The sequence below is a fragment of the Cricetulus griseus genome, chromosome 3 (genome assembly GCF_003668045.3).
Source record: "Cricetulus griseus strain 17A/GY chromosome 3, alternate assembly CriGri-PICRH-1.0, whole genome shotgun sequence".
In the NCBI taxonomy this organism is placed as follows: domain Eukaryota; kingdom Metazoa; phylum Chordata; class Mammalia; order Rodentia; family Cricetidae; genus Cricetulus; species Cricetulus griseus.
In genome coordinates, this window is record NC_048596.1 from 34,325,660 (window position 1) to 34,347,019 (window position 21,360).

Consider the following 21,360-nt stretch of genomic DNA (forward strand, 5'->3'; position numbering starts at 1 on the left):
GCAGCCCTGAAGGTGGCTTTTATAGACAGGAAAAAAAATGCCTTTTAGCAGAGGAGGAGGAGGCCATGCTAGCAGCCCGAGGAGTGGATGAAGGAGGGCAACTCCTCCTTCTGGGCTGCTCCCCAACAGTATACATCATGAAGCCCACATCAGAATCCCTACAAGAACAACTGCTCCTCTTCTTTCCTTACTATTAGTCATATAAAATAAAACAAATAGCTATAGTTAACTAAATTTTATTATTTCAGGATGAATTCAGCAGAATTAGCCACTCATTCCAATAGCATTCCCCATTCCAGAAGGAATATACCTCTGCTGTTCTGCTGTTATGGCAGCTAAAGATGTCTCTTACACCCCTTTCTCTTTCATGAATTTTCCCAGTTTGTGTTCTAATTTTCAATATTTGCATTGTTCTTAAGATTTATTTTGGTGTGTGTGTGTGTGTGTGTGTGTGTGTGTGTGTGTGTGTGTGTGTGTGTATACGTGTATATGCACACCTGCAGAAGCCAGAAGAGGGTGCCAAGTTCCCTAGAGCTAGAGTTATATACAGTTGTGAGCCACTTAACAAAGGATTGTGAGCCACCTTTTGGACGTGCTCAGAACTGAACTCAGGTCCTTTATAAGAACAGCAGGCGCTTTTAATCATGGAGCCCTCTTGAGCCCTGAAACCACATTTGATTCTCTTTAAAAGGACTTGAGATTTTTTGCATCTAGAAATAGTCACCAGAAAACCCTGCTGTACTTAGGAGGCTGAGGCAGGAAGGTACTGAGTTCCAGGTTAGGCTGAGCTAGCTTCATAGTTAAGTCCAGGCCAATGGAGGCTGAAACTATATAGTGATATCTTGGTTGACTTTTTTAAAGGTCTGTCTTGTCGATTGACTCAATTCAGTCCTCTAGATGGCATGGATATTCTTATTGTTAATCACTTCCACCCCAAACCTCCAACTAGTAGGGAAATGTGGTGATCATGAATGTCCTATATCTTAGGTTTCTTTTCTTGGGAATCAGTGTTTGGTTCTCTGTTCTCATCCTAGTAGACCCTGGGGTAGCATTTGGTGTCCTGGATTGTCTTTGGCTTCAGCATCTTTGAATCTCATTCTGTCCCCTACTGCCTTGTCTCCTTTGTGCCATTCTCCTTAGCTAGGTCCAGCTCCTCACCTTGATTTCCAACATGAAAACAACTCAGGACCCAGTTCTCTGGGCCTCTGTTCCTGTCTACCTGGCATCTTTTTGTTCTGCCCTGTCTGTATAATAATAGTGATGATTTCCAGATCTGTACTTTTCCTTATGTTTTGCCCCCCCACTAGCTGTTCATTTGGCATCATCCCATGGATGCTCTGTAGATGTCCAACACTGTGTAGCCTGCACAAAGGTCTCTAGTGCCTCCCCTCTACCTTCATCCTCACAAAATTTACATGTCACTTTGAAAAATGCAACTAACACCCAGCAATGTTCTTGTTCAAGTGAAGAATCTTTCCCTTCGCATAACATATGAAAGCCATTTATCTATACCTATGGTTCTACTTCCCACAGATTCCTCAATGTTCAGTTCTTTGCATTTCCTTGATGACTTCCTTAGCAAAGTTTCAATGGCATTTACTTTTATAAGCCAGCAGAATACCTTTTTGTCTGGTATTTTTGCTCCATCCCTCATATGTAAGAAACTCCCCCAAAGCATAAATTGTATTATATACTCAACATCCTGTCACCTATTTCCATCTCTATGACTTCTAGAAACCTCCACACCCTGCATTTTGCCTACTGAAACTTTGTTTGGTTTCTTATAATACAACTCCCTCCACGGCCTTTGACCAGCCCTTCTTCTGGTTGGAATAAGCATCTTTCATATCTTCCTAGAGGCCATATTCTCATTTAATCTGAAGTATCATCTCCTCAGAGTGTCCTTTCCCAGACTTACAAAGATAATCTACTTGGTAATTTTCTTTCCCATCAGCCTACTGTAATTCCACAGATGATCATTATCCCTGCCTGATGCATTTCTTGTTTACTTTTCTGTCTGTCTAGCTCTCTTCCTGAGTGTAAACTGTATAAGAGCAGCGACCTTGTCAGCTACATCATATAGCTTGACATCAGTGACTAGAAAAGCACTCAATGCCTGTCATTGAATAGATGGATTCATAGACCGGTGAAATGCACTTGAGAATCAGTCTGCCAATGAGTTTATTTCCACAAGTGACAAGGCCAGAAACAAACAAACAAACAAACAAACAAAAAAAAAAGCTTGCCAAAGGTCAAGTAGTTACTAGGCTAATTGGCCTGTTGTTGTATATGTGTTCATTGCTATAATGCTTTGGACTCTATCATACCAGACCTAGTTTGAGTTTTACTTTTTGTTCTACTGGTGCTGTCAATTCTATATCTTAGAGCCAGGGATGATATTCAGTCTTTCTGGCATTGTATCACTTAAGGTTGCTGTGGGCAAAGCCAAGGGCATGGTTTATGGTGGCACTTGTCAATCATGGTTCAGCTGTGTCCCGAGGCAGTTGTACAAGCCCTAACTACAACTCTGAAAACTCAGATTTTTGCCATTATTTCCTGTGACTCGTTGAAACGCAGAATTCTGTCAAACCAGATATTCAATTGCGTTTAGGCAGAGGGTAATATTAGAACTGTTTTGTTGTTGCTGAAGTGACCAGTTTATAGAGTCTTTGTGGTTTGATGGAAACAGCTTTCATTTGGAAACTGACCTTTCCGTCACTTATGTATTTTAATGAAGACCCCAAGGCTCTAAGCTTCAACTCTTTCAACAGTCCACTTTGTTGTTGGTTATTTTTTTAAAAGAAAATTACAGGGAGATAAGAGGGGATGTGTATGGGGCAGAGTGATGAGAATATCTTATATACATGCAGAATTGTCAAATAGCCAAACTAACCAATGGGAAATTAAAATGTTAAAAATAATGTAGCAACAAAAGGGAAAGAGGAAAAGAAAAAAAACAATGGAAGGAAGAGAGAAAGAAGGGAGGGAGGGAAGGAGAGATAGACAGACAGAAGGAGGGATGGAGAGATGGACAGAGAAAGAAAACCCAAAACTCAGAACTTTCTACTTCTTACTTATCACATATCAATAGAGGAGAGAGACTCTGAAAGGAATGAGACAGGCCCATGGTTGGATTAGATGAGCTCATAAATATAGAAGCAAATTTGCTAAGTTTAAAACGCATCGCAAATGCAGAGGGTTAAGTGTAAAGGGCAGCTTACTCTAGCCAGCTGATAATGACTCGAATATACAGTCATCTGTGATGACTGATTCTTTTAAAGTCCTTGTTATATGCCACAATTTTAGAGCAAGTGTATTGTCATCCACTGTACTTTTGAAAGGTAATTTCAATTCATTATTTCAATAAAATATGCTCAGTGGAGCCAATATGAATAGTATTTTAAAAATTAAGAAGTACCTTTTTTCTTTAAACCCCACAGGCTCAACTTCCAGATAAGCAAGTCATGCAGCATTGTTTTAATTTAATGTTATCGGCCACTAACACTTAGTGCTTTGTTATGGATCAGATATGGTTGTAAAATGTGGTATATTAATTATGGTCAAAACTCACACTCAGTCTATGCCCCCAATAGTGGCACTTATCTTGTTTTCTGCTTGAGCAAACTAAGGGTCCCAGAGAAGGAGATGTTTTTCCAGTGTCACAGGCACTTGAGTTCAGGCAGTTTGACTCCCAAGTTCATGCCACAATGAAACTTGGTAGCTTCCCAACCGAGTGCTGCATTCACAGTTAGTTGCATATGATATTAACACTTTGGGTTATATGCCACTCACTTGGCCAGTTCCCAATTAATGAGACTTTTTTGTCTCTGCTTGTTTTTAATTATTAAAAATAAATGATAAAAAAGTAAATCTACAAAATTCAACTGTGTTGGGCAACCTTGTGCCCTATGTAAGTCTGTCTAAGGGTAAATGTCTCTAAGTGTGTAGTTATTAGATATGTGTGCTTTCTAATAAGATCACCAAACTGCCTTCCACAATGATGAACCATTTCTGCCTAAAGTCTGTAAGCCATGAGGAGCTCTGAGAGAACCTGTAATTTCTACATGCCTCCATTGTTGTCTTCCACTCTCTTTTCTTATGCACGGCTTTGCTGTTTGACAAGGCATTTTACCACATGTCAAGCACATTTGGGGGAATGCGCTCAAGTTTCTATAAGGTCTAACTCTGCTCAGAGGGGATGAGCTGGCATATGGTATTTCTTGGCATGTGCTGCCTGGCACCTTGAGGCCATGAAAGAATTACCATGAGGCTGGTTCACCTGGGCTTAGCCTGATCTATACTGACAGCTTTACTGGCTCTTAAACATTTATCCAGCCAGAACCTTTAAACCAATCCAAGGTTTCATTTCTTTTTACTCTGGGGAGAGAAGGGAATCAGAATTGTGCTGAGTGAACTTCCACAGAGAGGTGATCCCCCTCACCCCACCCCTTCCCTGCAGACATCTTACAAACTGGAATTCATCCTTTCTTTCCAGCTGTAAGTCTTTTCCCTATCAGTGTTTCTCTGAAGCCATTGGTATGTGGAAAGTGCATTGCTGGTGGGAAATTACTGAGCTCATTCAGTTTCTATTTAACTCTTTCATGAATGATTTGCTTTGTAAAGGAAAAGGATGGAGTAAGACAGTGTCTTTGGATTCCTTTCTGGCTGCTGGGATAAAATTCTCTGACAAAAAGCAACTTGGGGAAGGGAAAGTTTATTTTAGTCCACAGTTCTAGGTGAAGTCCATCGTGGCAGGGACATCATGACAGCGGGAGCTTGAAGCCGTCAGTCACTCTTCATCCACGGTCAGAAACCACCAGCAATGTGTGCATGCGTGCTGTTCACTTTCCTTTCTTCACATATATATCCCAGGATCCCAGGGGGAATGGTGCCTCCCATAATGGGTGTGTCTTCCCATCTCAACTAATGTAATGTATCTCCCAAGAGATTCTAGATCCTGTCAAGCTGACAGTTAACCCTAGCCATCGAGTATATGATACCTGCATCTGAAAAACCTCTAATCTTTGCCAGCTTTTCTGGAGACAGAGATGGAGAAAATGGGTTCCACTTAAAGGTGTGACTTTAGAGTAGTAAGGAAAAATATAAGGGGGATTTCAGAATTAATGGTACCCTTCATGTATTGATGAGAACACTAAATATTAAGCAAATGAAGTGACTTGCCATTGTTTACTCAGTCACCAGAGAGGAAGTCATATCTCAAACTCCAGATCTGGTTACAAAACTCAAGTGTCCTCCCTGTACCGGTGTGTGTTCTGCGGGCCTAATGGCTTAACTATTGTGGGTTCCCAGGACCTTTTACACCATGTGTTGACATCCTGTGTACTACAGACACCTGGAAATGCTGAGTGAAATGGAGCAAAACTGTTCTGCATATACATGCATACGCATATATTTGAATAAGGACTTTTCTAGAAGCCACTGTAGAGTTCATCATGGAACTGGGAGGGATGTGACCTGGCTTGTCTCTGCCCAGCCTCCTCCCTTGGTCTCCAAGTGGACAGGCAGCTGCTGTCAGAGCTTGGCACCGTCTCAGCTCCATGCTGTAGTGTGCTTGCTTTCTGGCCTGCGCTCTCCATTGCATATGCGTTGCCTTTCCGCTCTCGTGCAGAGACTCCTTGGCTGCACCAGTCTGCTGTCAGCAGGTGGCCTGCTGGCCCCAAAAACTTTCTGCATGATTTACTGTGTGCATTTTCTGCACACTGAAACTTGGCATGCTCCCCACCACACACACTTCCTTTACTCCACTCTCTCTTGCATATGCCATGCTCCTGCAGAAGCCTTCCAGATTCTTGTTGAGGAGATTGGGCCAAAGCCAGACTTTCCTCAAAGAATCAGTTCATTTCCACTATAAGATGGAATGCCTCATCTCTTATCCAAATAAAGCATCTTATATATAGTCACTTACCAGCTTTAAGGACTTCCATCCCTGACTCTATATAGCCCCTGAATGATCGGCTCATAGCATCTCACCACCCTAGAATCTATTATAGGTCTTGCCCTGTTCAGAAAAATGAAAGCATTACACAGGTGGCAGGCAGGTTCCTTCATCAGTTAGGTACCCAGTCCTCTCCTCCACACATATCCCCCTTCCTCCGTTATTCTGGGTCCCACTTGCTTTCTCATTCATCTTTACCTTTCCAGACGCTATTCTCTGTCCCTTCTCCACTCTCAAAAAGTAATTTGAGTGTCACCTCCACTGGGAAGTGTCATCAGATTCTATTCCCTGTCTTATTCTTCCATATAGCCCAAAGAGTACTTGCTTACAACCCTTAAGCACACTGAAGAGTAGCTGCCCTTCACTGCAGCCTACTGCATTTACAGGTAGATTTGGGGTCTCCACAGTGCCTAGTTTCACAATTTCCAGTATAGTGTATCAAAACTATATGTTATAATTCTGTTCATGGGTATAATACAAGTATTTGGGAAGTATGTACAAGAATGTTAATAACTGGGGCTGGAGAGATGACTCAGCAGTTAAGAGCACCTGATGCTCTTCCAGGGAACCCAAGTTCAGTTCCCAGCACACACATCAGGCTGCTCACAACTGCCTCTAATTCCAACTCCACAGGATCTGACAACACCTTCTTCTGGCCTCCACAGGCTCCCGAATACAAGTGGTACCACAACCCCCCCCACACACACACACAAATAAAAATAATTTTTAAAAAATCTTTTGAAATGTTCGACTTCATTTGAATTAGTTTCAGACTAGACATTATATATAGTGGAATAGATAGAAAGTCATAACCTTTTCAGTAAGTAACACCTACATGACAATGAGTGGTTTACAACTATGATTAAATGAACTAATCCAGACATAAAAGAGTCAACAGTGTTTAACCAGCTCATATAAGCCAAAGGCATACAGAAGTCATGGTCTATAATGTTAGAAACCATGACAATGGTCCCTGATAAAGGGGCACCTATGACTCAAATAATGTTTTTTCTTGATCAAGATGCAGGGCCTTTTTCATGCTGTCAAAATCTAAATATTTGCATAATTGTGAATGTTGCACATCTCTGAATCTTTTGTCGATAAACACTTCAATTTGGAAACATCCTCTATGAGAATCACGTGCTTTCTTTAGGGTTCAAGTCTGAGTCAGCAATGAAGAGCGTGATCTGGATTCAACTGACTCACCAGTGTGAGTGATGTGCTTGTCCCACTCAAAATGCCATCACATGGCAGAAAGGAAAATTAAAACAAAACAGAAAAGCACTCTTCTTGGACAGAATGCAGCATTTTTTTTTTAAAAAAGTCACTCAATATTGACAACAGGTATTCTGTGCATGGTTCGACATATCACCTTGAATTTCAGCAAGTTCAGACTAGATCTGGAATTTCACTCTGTTATTCTGTCTTTGAAGGTGTCTGTCACCTTAGAGTGAGTTTGCTCTCCCCCCCACCATACATCAATCGCATCTCCTGAGTAGGACTGGGATTTGTTACCCAAATATCATCTTTGAGCTGATAAATTGTTTTTGCTCCAGTTTTTTTTTTTTTTAACATCTAGAAATAGCAGACTCCAGGACATTTTCAAAACCATATATTTTCTCTCTTCAGATAAGCAGGTGAATGTGGAGATAGAGCCTGGAAATCCTTGTCTTGGCAACAGCATCGCCATCATGGCTGCTGCTTCCTGCAGCCCCCACCCTGGAGCCAGTCCAGCCCTCCATGTGGATTTCTCTTTCACATTTCTAATAAAGGCTGTGCAGTGCCAGCACAGATGGGAATTCTGACCCACCTTCTCACTTCATTTTTCCTGCATTTCCTTTACTAAGGCCCTCACTGCCCAAAATAGAATCAGTTTTCTTTTTTTTTTCAATTTGAAAGTCACCGTGTATAGTTTGAAATTTCATGGTAGAGTAAACAGGGTGTGTTTTGCTACCCTTAAATTACCACACCCCAAGGGAATTTTCCCTGTGGGTTAGAAGGTAGATCAATGGTGCAGAAGAATGCTTGGCCATCTCTCAAAAGCCATCACTGAAGGGTTTTAAGGGATGGGTGGAAGACCCACCCTGAATCAGGGAATGGACCATGCAAGCCATGAGGAAGGAAGGGACATGAGCGTTTGCCCGGACCAGTCATCTAGTCCTCTACATGAATCCTCTGCTCCTATGACTTCTCTTCCTGAAGAAATAGCCCTCTTTTCTCTGAAATATTTTATTAGGCTTCCACCAAGACCATTTCTCATGTTCTTTACCATCCTTCAAGGCCCAGCTCATGTTTCCCATTCTCTGGGAAGACTTCCCCAGGTGGCTTGACCTAGAAGTGATTTTCCTATTGTCTAAAAATCTAGATAGATCCCTGGATTGCTGGACTTTCTGTGTTCTCCACATGTGAGGCAATTTACAGCAATGGTATGCAATGAAATCACAGAATAACTGAATACCTGGTGGTTATGTGTTAAGTACTAGTCTCTTGAGATGTATATAGTCAGGCTCTTTCCAATGAGACCATGAGGTAAGTTGCACCGGTTTTCCCATTTTACAGATAAGGCTCAAGTCCCATAGAGACATCATGTCTCCCCAACCAGGTTAGAAACTCCATTTACCATACCCTTCATTTGCTAATGGACATTTTTCATAGCATAAGGTTCAGAGCCTTGGCAGTTGGAAATTACTCAACCAATACTTGTCCAATTAAGCATGTGTGTACTTTAATGGAACTTAAGACCATGATAAGAGGATTTAAGAGAGTCAGATATGCCTCCTTTCCACTTCTGTCAACATAGGGACTGTAATGAATTGGGTGTGGTTGATAGAAACTGGCCTAACAGCTACGGAGCCTTAGTTGCTAAGTAGTGTATTCCAGGCCTTGTGAGAAGCAATGCACCTTCATATCTTTAGCTCATGCTCTCTTTATCTCAGTGGTTTTCCCCTGTGAAAGGATCCGAATCTTAGGAAGGCAAACAAAATCTTGGATTCATCATTACCAACAAATTGCATGCCTTATAAATTCTCTTTTGGGGAGTAAGTTCCAAAATTTATAGTGAAAAGGGACATATACTCAATTATGGCACCCATATCCTATCAGATGAAGATAATAGGTCATCCAGATGAAGCCACATAAATATTGATAAATATTGTATCAAATACTTGTTTGCATATGTATGCACATGTGTGTAGGGGGTGTTAGTTCATGTGGAGGTCAGAGTTCACCACAGGTTGTCTTCTATCTCTCTTCGAGTTAGTTTTCAAGATAGACTCTTACTGAGCTTAGAGCTCACTGATTTAGCTAGGCTGATAGACCAATAAACTGCAGGGCTAGCATTAGGGCTAATCCACCTGTCCCCAGTACCACAGTGCTGTGGTGAGCAGGCATAGACCAGTACACTCAACATTTTATGCAGATACTGGGGGGTCCAAACTCAGGTCCTTATGCCTGTGCAGTGGACACTTTATGTTCGAGCCATTCCTCCATGCCCATCAGCTAACAATTTCCTGATCCACTTCTTTGCCCATCCAATCTCATATGGCTAAAGAACAAAGGAGCAGGTTCCTTTTCAGGAGGCATAAAACTTGGGAATAGTGTGCAGGTGAGGTTGTTTGGACTTACTCAGATGTATCAACTGTGCAAATTCCAGGGAACTCTGTAAATTCTCGTTCCCATCATCGTGGTAGATGTTATCTATTCCTGGGAATTATCCTTCTCACTGCAACAAAGTTACAGAATACCACCTATGAGCATCCTATAGGACCAATATGCTCAGAAATAATAGCCTTTGGGATACCCACTACTAAAGGAAATCTAGTTCTTTGCAAATTGAATTTCCAGTAGAGAAAAATGAAATCCAAACCCCTTTGCTTGATTTATGATGCTTCTTACAACCCAGCTTCAACCTGCTTTTCCAGACCTAATTTATCACCTTTCTTTTTGGCGTTCTCATGCTTCATTCAAACCAAACTATATGGGATTCTGTGGTGATGCTCAGAACTTCCAATCCTTGAGCCTTCAAGAATGCTTCCAAGAATTCCCTCTTCTCTCCTCATTATCCCTGAGCTCCTCCGAATAGCAGGTCTTAAGGAATGCCTCCTTTCTTGTGACTCCTGTCCAATTCCATTTAACAATTAATCTTCTTCATTATTAGAGTCCCAAGGATACCTTGCTTATCATATGTTTTATTAGCCTCATTTTTTTAAGCTTCTCTGATTTCTCTGTCAAACTGTGTGCTCCACCAGGCTCGGATGAGTCTTAAGTAAACCTGTTTTTGTATTCCAGTTTTGAGAACAAACTCTGACCTGAATCTATTTCACCCTTTTTTTAAATTGAGTGTTTCCTACACTGAAAAAGCAAGTGGGGACAATTCTTACCCTGGGATTCTAAGTAAAAACAAAAAAACAAAAACATGAGCTAAAAGGGACCTAAGTTTGCTTGTTTCTGGGCCCACCAAGTGCTGTGTGGGTCCCTCAGTGTGGCTCAGGGTAGAGGGGGCTAGCAAATGGTCTGCATTACAAACAGATCACTGGGAATTTTTTTCTACTGTAGCTTCCTCAGATTTGAAATGCTCTTTGTTGTTGTTGTTGTTGTTGTTGTTTGAGACAGGGTTTCTCTGTGGCTTTGGAGGCTGTCCTAGAACTAGCGCTTGTAAACCAGGCTGGTCTCAAACTCACAGAGATCAGCCTGCCTCTGCCTCTCGAGTGCTGGGATCAAAGGCGTGCACCACCACTGATTTGAAATGCTCCAAAGGAGCCTATACATGGATGCTACCATTTCTTCCAGATGTGTTCTTTTATCTGTGTGACATTTGTCATGCCAAAGAACTTTGTGAAAGTATCTGGCATGTAGATGCTTCCTTCTTCCACCAACAGAATGTTTTAGTCCTTAAAGTAAGCAGAAGTATCATCTCAGGGGCTTTGACAGTAGACATAAAAAGATAGCCTGAGGCATGGAAAACTGCCAGCTACTCCTCTGAGTGAAGAGCAAAGGGGTCCAAACCAAAAGGTTTCAGGTCCAAACCGTGAAACCCACGGAAACAACTGACCTGAATATCAGGGAACTCTTGCTCCCCAGACTGACAGCTGGGATAGCAGCATGGGACTGATCCAGACCACAGGAACATTGATTTCAGTGAGGAAACCTTGGAAATCTACAGGTCAGTACTTATCCCTAGAATAGGTGTGGACTTTGGGAGCCCATTCCACACAGAGGAATACTCCCTGAGCCAAGACACATGGGGTGGGCCTAGGCCCTATACCAAAGGTTATGATAGACTTTGATGACACCCTATGGAAGGCCTCACCATCCAGGGGGAGCAGAAAGGATATGTGATAGATAAGGTTTTAGTTGGGGGGGGTTGTAGGGGAGGATGGGAGGGATAAGGGAACTGGGATTGCCATGTAAAACAATCTTGTTTCTAATTCAAATAAAAAAATCTGAAAAAAAGAAAAAGAACCACTAAATAAACTCCGTTGTCATAGAAATATCTTATGTGTATGGAGGCAGCTGTAAACAAGTGAATATGATCTTGTTTGGGGACTGGCAGAGCTTCTATCCATCGTGAAAGTCTTTAATCCTAGCACTCAGGAGTCAGAAGCAGGCAGATCTCTGTGAGTTTGAGGCCAGCCTGGTCTACAGAGTGAGTTCCAGGACAGCCAAGGCTATTACATAGAGAAGCCCTGTCTCAAACAATCCAAAACCAAAACAAACAAAAAAACAAAACCAAACCCCCCCAAAAAAATGAAAAGAAAGAACTGGCTTGGGAGATAAAATAATTTATTTATCAGTTATGCAGGAGGACCTGAGTTCAAATCCCCCCCTCTTCTGAATGTCATGTGTATGTTGTATATTGCCTATAATTCCAGTTTCAAAAGGCAGGGACAGGAGCAAGCTGGTTAGAAAGACTAGATGTATCATTAGGTTCTGGGTTTGGTTGAGAGACCCTGTCACAAAGAATATGGTGAAAGAGCGACTAGCAACATGATTACACACACACACACACACACACACACACACACACACACACAAAACAAGGAAAAAGAAAAGTATATGAGATTTCATGGAGCATCAAAGTAAAGTTTTTTAAATATTTATTTATTTCATTTATTTCATTTTCTGTGTCTGTTTTGCCTGCATGTATATATGTAGACCACATTTATAACCAGGGCTCATAGAGGGCAGAAGAGGGCAGAAGAGCCCCTGTAGCCAGACTTATAGATTGTTATGGGACACCATGTCAATTCTAGGATTCAAATTCCTTTGCAAGAACTACAAATGCTCTTAACCATCAAGGCCCAATCCTTGATGATTCATCCCCAAATGAAGCCTTCTTTTCAATTTGATTCTCACAATCAGATCCTGGATCTGGTTTTCAGGCAAATCTGCTTTCTGCTTACTGTAGCAAAGGCCCCTCTGAGTGCTGTCCAAGAGGATTCAGGGTTTATACTTTTTGCTGTGGATTAATATTTGCCTAGGCTTATAACTCCACAGCCCTTTTTATTGTCATTTATATCCCATCTTTCAAGATTTGATCAACTTTTGAATGCCTGTGTCCTTTCCTTCTTGGTCACTGTTGAATTTCCTAGTAATCTGAGATGTAGCAGTGTGTCTGGACACATTGTAACCATGTTCCTTCTATAGTGTAGCATCACTCTAGGCAGTTCAGCATCCAATTCTAGAAGAATTGGCTATATTTTGTAATTAAAACGTAATTTTTATTTCAAAGTCAAAATAAAATACCAGGGGATACTCAAGCATATGTATGTACATATATATATATATATATATGGTGTGTGTGTGTGTGTGTGTGTGTGTGTGTGTGTGTGTGTATCTTATTTATAGGCAGAATGATACATTCACTAAATAAGTGAGTAAGTTAAGTAGAAAGAGCAGTATAGACCTCAGATACTTCTGAACTGTCAGTCCCAGAAGTGCCTGTCAACTTTGAGCCCTGTCTTAACTGATCATGGGATATGCATGAGGATGAACCACTTGAATCCATCACATGATATGTACCTAATATCAGAAAAACATGAGGCCCAGAATCCAGCAGACTGGCACTCTATAGCCTTCTGAAGGAAGCAGACCTCCCAAAGCCACAGCAATCACTTACAGTCTATTTTCTTCTCAGCCATCTGGCACATCAAATCAAGAAGGCTCAGATTTTGAATTGCAAAGTGATGCCCCAAGACATGTTGCTATAACACATAGAACTAGGGAAAGAAGGAATTAGTCAAGCAAGAAGATTGTGGGAAGAAATGTGGCCAGATGTTTCTATGCATAGAGTGAAGGAAACTTACATTGAAAACCTTTTTTTTTCTGAAACAAAAATCTTTTGTAATTACCATTCTCCCATGACATTGTAATGATAGCATGTTCTAGAGTCATCACGGGGAATATATGGAATGAGAATGTTGGTCTCTAAAACTTATGAAATTGCCAAGATCAGTTGCAGGTCCATCTTTATATGATGTGTTGCTGGCTCTTGCAGGTACAGACTGACCTCTAGTTTTTTCTCCAACAATTTTCCTAATCTGCATCCTCCTAGGTTTCTTCTGTTGAAATATAAAAGGCAAGCTATAACTGAGGAACCCAGCTAGTGGAACCACTTGGACTTTAATCACTTTTTACTTCACTTGGGGGTCAAGGTAAGAAAGACCACACTGCATTTTGTATTTTTAGTACCTTCAATATGCTTTGTTATAGTGCATGTATTAAACTATCTCATTGCACCTTTTCTGTTGCACTATATGATTATTTTTAAGTGACAAGGAAACTAAGGTGACCACCACTGGGGATATGCCAGGTGACAAATGTAGCAGAGCATGGATGCAAATCCACCTCAACCACACAGCAAGGCTCATGCACTTTCCATCATAATTTCTGTCTTTTGCTGGAGGGCTACTAAATGTCAACCTTCTTTTCTCATTGACATTAGGGACAATTTGATTGACACAGAGAGAATGCTTCCTAGTCCAGAATTTAAATTCAGCCCCATGAAGAGTTTTGGAATTTACAGTACCACCTGTAAACGTTTCTAACCAGGCTATCGTCAGGTAGCCCCATTAAGTCTGCTTCCATCAGTGATGATGGTCAGGAACTAAAGTTGGTCTCTGTTGGAGATGGTACCCTGGAGCTTGCTGTGGCAGGAACTCTTGTCAGTGGTAGTTGCTACCAGCCCTCACCAGGTTGTTGTTTCATCATCTCCTCTCAAGGCAATGTCTTAGCAACAAGACAAACCATAGTCTTTCATGGGCTTGTTAGCTGTAGGCAGTTTTGTGCCATAATTTTGGCTGCCTCTCTAGCCATGGTTTATATTACCTAAGGTTATGAAGTATTCAGCCTCCTCTTCATGTACAGTGAGCATTATTCCCCCATAGAAATGGGAATGAAGAAACATGCACAGTCTCCTGGAAGTACCCAAATTGAGGTTTATAAGGATAAGGCAGGAAAATCCCAGAATCTCCCTTGGATATTGCATAGGAGCATCTAAACAAATTAATATCCAAGGAGATGTCAACATTTATTTCAGTAATTCTAAATAGTCACAAGGAGTGTTGGAAGAGAACTCTTCAGATATCAGGTAATTATCACATTTTGGCACACGCCAGCTAACACTGCATAGAGTAGAGACAAGCCTCTTAACTGATGCCTGGCTATAGGGAATGGGGTGCTACTCTTTATGTGAGAGTTTGAACTGAAAAACTACAAGACCCAGTTTTCCCCTGAATCCTGCTGGACCACTCATCTGTCATTAGGCTATGCTGTCTCAGAATCACACCCTCATGCATCTATAGAACATATTAGTAATGGTGGGATGAGTTTCTTGAAAACAGGTATCTTGTTGAGTCATCTGTATTTTCTAATACCGAGAATTTCTAGGCAGGGGTGCCCTATAAATATTCCTTAGCTAATTAAAGCAGATGCTGTGTTATCTATGGAAGAAAACCACCTCTTTCTGTGCAAGTTTTGCAGACATAAGATAGGATACAAAGTAGATTTATTAAGACCTGTCTAGTTCCTGAGTTCGAAGCACATTGACCCTTAAGATCATTCCAAAGTATGCACATCATAGAAAAAGCATACAAGGACTGACTCTTCAGTCCCTTCACTTTCTATTTAATGCTCCTCTGCAATTTGATACCCAAACCTTGGAATTTATTTAAGAAGTCAAATCACATTAGAGCCTCATCACACCACCCACCTTTCTAATTAATGAGTCACAGCACAAATGAAGCAAGTTTTCAGTTAATGAGCTACAAATAAATCTATCCGTAGATACTAATTACCACTAATATCCAAATTAGTTACACTCCAGGTTTGTTCTCTTTGAATTTACATTAATTTGTCTCCTTTCCCCTAATCAGTTAAGTCTCATCTAAAGATAATTGCGGAGATGCGACTTCCAGGATGGAGTGTGTAGAATGTGACTTTAACGGGTGACATCATTAAATAAAAACAACCCGCTAATTATTTAACGTCTCTGTACATGGCTGAAGGCCATACAGAAACGAAGAAATATTTACTCAAGGAAATCCACGTGGTCAATTAATGTAGACAGGGCAGTGTGCTTATACAAGGAGAGAAATGTTTCTTCAATAAGTGGCACCATGAAAAATGTAATGGAAAATGGAGCCTTATCTTCTATAAGGATAGCTCCAAATAGATTAAAGACAATCAGGTGAGTATAAGTCCATAAAACCCTTAGAATAAGGTAGGACTAAGCCCCTTGAACTTGGACTTGGTGATGGGTTTTATCTAGAACACCTGAGATCCAGGCAACAAAAGCAAAAACAAAATTGGACTGTGTCAAACTGCAAAGCTTCTGCAAAAGAAAGGAAATGTTAACAAAATGGAAAGACAAGTGTCGAATGGGAGGAGAACATTTGTTAGTCATTGATGTGATAAGAAGTTAATATTCAATATGTATATATACGTGTATATATATATATGGAACTTCTGCAAGTTAATAGCAAAAAATAGATAATTTAATTTACAAATGGGCAAAGGAGGACTGAAAGACAAATGCCTGTTAGTTTCACTAACTTGTAGAATTTAAAGTAGCTGAAATCAAGATATAGAAATCAAAATAGCTGAGCCAGGTGGTGAGGGAGAAAAAGAAATGAATCCCAAATATTGTTAACTATAAATGCCTTTGCTAGCCATGGTGGCATATGCATTTAATCCTAGTACTTGGGATGCAGAGGCAGAGGCAGGTGGAGGGATTTCTGAGTTCAAGGCCAGCCTGGTCTACAGAGTGAGTTCCAGGACATCCAGGGATATACAGAGAAACCTTGTCTCAGGAAAAAAAAATCAGAACAAAAAACTGTGTTGTGGGATATTTTGATCATACTTGGACACTCCCAAGACTGTCAATAAAGTTTACCTTGAATCAGAGGTCAGAGTTAGCTATTAACTGACCAAAATTGGCCATAGAGGTTTTGGAGGACTGGAAGCATATAGAGAGACACACAAAGTAGTAGGGAGGATTTTAGAAAGATTCTAGCCCTTTTTGGATCCAGGAAGGATATAGAGAGAAGTCACCGGTGGCTTCCCCACAGTTTCTCTTATCAATCAGGTTCTTACCTTCTTACCCAAATATCTGATTCCCAGTTTTTTATTGATAAAGAATACTTATATACATGCTTCATCTGGCATCCAATGAGAGGCACAAGATCACAAGGCAGCCACTTGCTGCCTACTTTGCAGTTTCCAGAGTTGCCACCATGACTGGCCTCCCCTCCCCCCCCCCCAGGCCCTCTGTGCAAGTCTGGTGTTTTTGCATTACAGCTTCCCTATAGCAGCTTCCAGCTATTGCTCATCCCTAGCACCAAACACTGCAGGGGCCATGAGAGATACAGCAGGTGATAACTGGTGATCAACAGACAGAACTACAAGATGAGTGATTCTCTGATAGGGAACCCCACCTGGAAAGGCTATGGAGTCACTGACTGTGGAAGTCAGTTGCTCCTGTTTGTAATTTCTCTCATGAGTCACTTCATTTTTTCCCTAAGAATAGCTTTGGGTGTTTTCCCACTGCTCGTGTGTTTATCTCATGAAAATATTCCATCTACTGGGTACATTATCTGTGGGTGGTGTAGAAGATGAATTTTTATTTAACTATATAATTTTGATATATTGACTATATACTGGGACATGCTTCATAACTGGATCTATTTGTCCCACAAGGACTGTAGATTCTTAACAGCCTGCCTTGTTCTTTTGCTCAGACTAACTGCACACAATTAGCTCACTTTGACTTCAGAGCAAGTTCAAGCTAGACTAAAGGCCTTTTGTAAATAGATCATAAATTTGAGACATTACAGATAAGTACAAGGTCAGAGTCACAGATGTCCAACCAATGTTATTAAGAAAAGCATGCCAATTCTTCACTTGCCAGTCTACTAAAAGTGGATCCGAGTCTCAAAGTTGTCATTGGGCATTGTGCCCCCCAGTCTGGTCAAGGCTTTGTTCCTATGGCCCTGAGACCTTATGTTGCCATGGCAATGGCTCAGCTCCCTAATTGCTTATCCTAGGAATATGCTCTTGACCAATGAGAAGGTAGCTCTTGTAATTTCCTTATCACATCAAGGCTTCTGTAGAAGAGTTTTTAGAATAGAAGAAGAAGAAGCTGGAGAAAGAAGCTAGAAGGAATTAGAAGCAGACAGGATTGTTAGAGTAAAGAACAGAACAATGAAGAAACTGGTGCAGAAAAGTACACAGTGGAGAATTCATGTTGCCCTCAGATCTTTCTAAGTGTCATGCTTGCTTTAAGCTTTCTAGCTAAACCTTGAGAGGTCTGAGAGGCTGTTATCCAAAAGACCTTGATACGAACCACCACCCAAGTTATCCACCCACCCTCGACCAGCTCTGTCATTCAGGGGGCCACAAGCCACATCAGCTTCTTCCACAGGCCCCCCTGTGTCCACTTTTCAGGTGCCTTGCTCCCTCTCCCTGTGAATTGCAGGCTTCCCCTGGACCTCCTCTTCCTTGGACCACTGCCATGCCAGGCCGGCTGCCTTGACACCTGCTCCAGCTTTTTCTGCTGCTGCCATTGCCACACATTCTGAGCCCCCAGCTATACAAGAGCAGCTGCAGCTGCCCCCTGCAAGGCTCTTCCTGCATCTTCTTCCCAGCAGTGCAGCACAGTGACAGCTACCCTTGCACTTCCCCAAGTTCTTAAAGGCAGATTGGTTGTTTTTCCAAAGAGTTTTTTTACCCACATTAAGAATGGGGAATAATATTATGGTGCAGGGAGGAAGATCTCTGTAGAGTTCCACAATGGATGGCTTGAAAATGGAAAAATTAAATGAAAGGATAAGCAAATTAGTTGGGATTGATGTAATGTCAATTATAAGCACTATCAGTTTGGTAATTCATGTTTTATTCTTTTAAAAGAGGTTGAATAAGATACAATCCTTAGAAAGACCTATAATGAAACTGAGAAAAAATCCAAACACAGACAAAGGAGTTTAAAGCAGAACCCACTGCATCATTGCATTATGAAACTGAAGAGGAGAGGCCCAAGATTATTAGACACTGAATCTTAATTTATCCAGTTGCCATTCAAGAATGATCACTAGATGATATGCACCCCCAAGATCATTTAGAAGTTAACTGGGATCCTGCATAAATGTTAGGTTTGAAAAGATTTAAGGAAGCACTAGTTTCATATAGTATGCATTCACTTTTTTTGAGAAGCAGGTGTTAAATTCATGGTCAACTCAGAACAGAATTATTCAACAAGACTGGAAAGATTTAGCTACAGCAATATTGGAAGCTGGTCCTCAGTTATAATGGAAAACGTTATAGAGAGAGGAAACTAGGGTCATGAACAACAAGGTGGGAAAAGAGGTACAGAAATTTCCCAAGATCAGCTTCTTGTTGAGGGCCAAATTGCTGATTTTCAAGGACAGTTTAGATTTGGTGATTACATCTTGGCCCTATGCTCTATAGCACCTTGGGATGCCTGGGACAGGGTTGAAGAATCAGGAAAGAGGACTGAGCAATTTACTAAAATTGTACAAGACCCAAAAGAAGCCTTCACTGATGTTTTTTTTAAAAAAGATTGACTTTAGCTGTGAATAGAATGATATCAGATCCAGAAGTTAAACAAATATTAACTGAATCTTTGGCTTTTGAAATTGCTAATTCAGAATACAAAAGGGTGATTAGGCCCTTAAAGGCCAATTCAGCCAATGGATTAGAAATACAGCTGATATGGAACCTCAGACTTAGGATGATGCTTGGATAGAAGCAGTGATTTCTAAAATTTTAAGACAAACCAAAGATCAGATGTTTTAATCGTGGTAAACAAGGGCATCTGAAAAGGAATTGTAGGCAAAGCATTCCTAGAAACAATGATTTTTTTTTCCTAGAGATAATCCAAACAGAAGGCCCCAGACTTCTGGAATATGCAAAGTGTGGCAAATATTGACACTGACTCAATGAATGCAGATCAACATGAGACAGTGGAGAAGGTAACCCTTTGCCATAATGAAACAACTTAGGGGACCCATTGTCAAATTTGGTTCAATCATTCCCTGTCAGCATCAGAGGAACTCCTCCACAGAACAATTAAAAGACTTAATGCCTATTGTTTAAAAGCATAATGCTCCGAATGACAGAATAGCTTCAGTAGGTAAAGCAAAATTTTCAGGAGAGACCATAAAATAATTATTTTGGAAAACTTCTATAAATAATGAAGGACCAAAGCTAATAATACAAGTAAATGGCATTGAAATTAAGGCTTCAGTAGACCAGGAACAGATGTAACAACAATTTCACCAAAATCTTGGCATCCAGATTGACCTCTTCAGGAGGTAAATGTTCAGCTTCTAGGGATTGGAGCTTCATCTCAGGTAAAGCAAAGTGCAAGATGAGTTGAGTTTATAGGAAGAGAAGGACAGATAAGAAAATTAAAACCATATGTGGCTAACATAGCACTGAATTTATGGGGACATGATTTGTTGTAGCAATGGAAAACACAGATTAACATTCACCAAACATTCAGGTTGTACAAAAGCAGGGCATCAACAACTCTACCTTAAAATGGTTAAATACCAAACTGACAAACCTTTCTGGGTGGAACAATGACCTTTGACATCAGAAAAATTACAGGCATTAGAACAGTTGGTACCGGACCAACTAAATGCTCAACCTATTGAAGAATTGACGAGTTCTTGGAATTGTCCTACATTTGTCATTAAAAAGAATTCTGAAAATGGAGAATATTAAGATTTAGGAGCTATTAATAAGGTGGTCCAGCCAATGGGCTCTGCATAGCCTGGAATTCCCTTGAATTCTTTACTACCTAAAGGATGGTCTATTATACTAATTGATTTAAATATTGATTTTTGTCTGTATCTTTACAAGAACAGGACAGAGAAAATTTTTCCTTCACAATGCCTACTTATATTAATTTCCAGCCTGCTAAAAGGTATCAGTGAAAAATTGTTCCACAAAGGATACAGTCTCATCTTGTGTCAATATTTTGCACAATAGCCATTGGAAATAATCCATAAGCAGTTACCTCAATCTATAATTTAACATTATGTAGATGATATCTTACTAGCTTATTCAGACTCAGAAACCTTATGGAAAAAATGTTTGAAAGGTAAAGAAAAATGTGCCTTGTTGGGGATTACAAATTGCTCCTGAAAAAAATACAAACAGGAGATTCTGTTAATTACCTATGATTTAAGATAGATTTATAAAAATTCAATCACAGAAAGTAAAAATAAGGACAGATCAGTTATGGACTAATAATGATTTTCAAAAGTTGCTGGGAGATATTCGCTGACTACAGCCCACAATTGGATTGACAACTCAATAATTAAATAATTTATTTCCAATCTTACAAGGTGATAAGTACTTAAATAGTCCAAGCAAATTATCAGTTGAGGCTGAGAAAAAATTGGCTTTGGTTGAAAAGAAATTGCAGGATGCACATATGGCTCATTTAGATCCAGAGCTTGACTGTATTCTGGTTATTTTACCTTCCATGAATTCTCCCACAGAAATTCTTATACAGAGAGAAGTGTAGCATGGGTTCTAATAGATCTTAGTAATAAAAGCCCAGGGTCAGATAAAAGGGGGGAATGCTGAAAGATCAGAGAGATGAAGGAGAAAGCCACAGCCACACTTACTTTGTTAACTTCCTAGCCAAAAAGAGACCAGGCTTCTGTCTCCTCCAACATTGTCACCTCCTCTCTCTGCCCAGCCATATCACTTCCTGTTTGTCTGCACAGACCTCAAGACCCCTATGGTTAACTAGTGGCTAGTTCTGCCCTCTGATCTTCAGGCAAGCTTTATTTGTTAGATTATAAACAAGATACCAGTACAAAGAAGGTAATATTTTTGAATGGATATCTTTGCCACACGGAGTAAAAAAAAATAAT

General features: G+C 40.5%; 1 long non-coding RNA gene across 1 annotated transcript in view; it reads left to right on the forward strand.

Annotated features, from left to right (window-relative positions):
* Positions 1-21,360, forward strand: part of LOC113834751 — a 65,611-nt gene that overhangs the window by 40,191 nt on the left and 4,060 nt on the right. Inside the window, exons 2-3 of the long non-coding RNA XR_003483526.2 lie at positions 13,509-13,608; positions 19,339-19,440. This is a non-coding gene — a long non-coding RNA (uncharacterized LOC113834751). The remainder of the gene's footprint in view (positions 1-13,508; positions 13,609-19,338; positions 19,441-21,360) is intronic.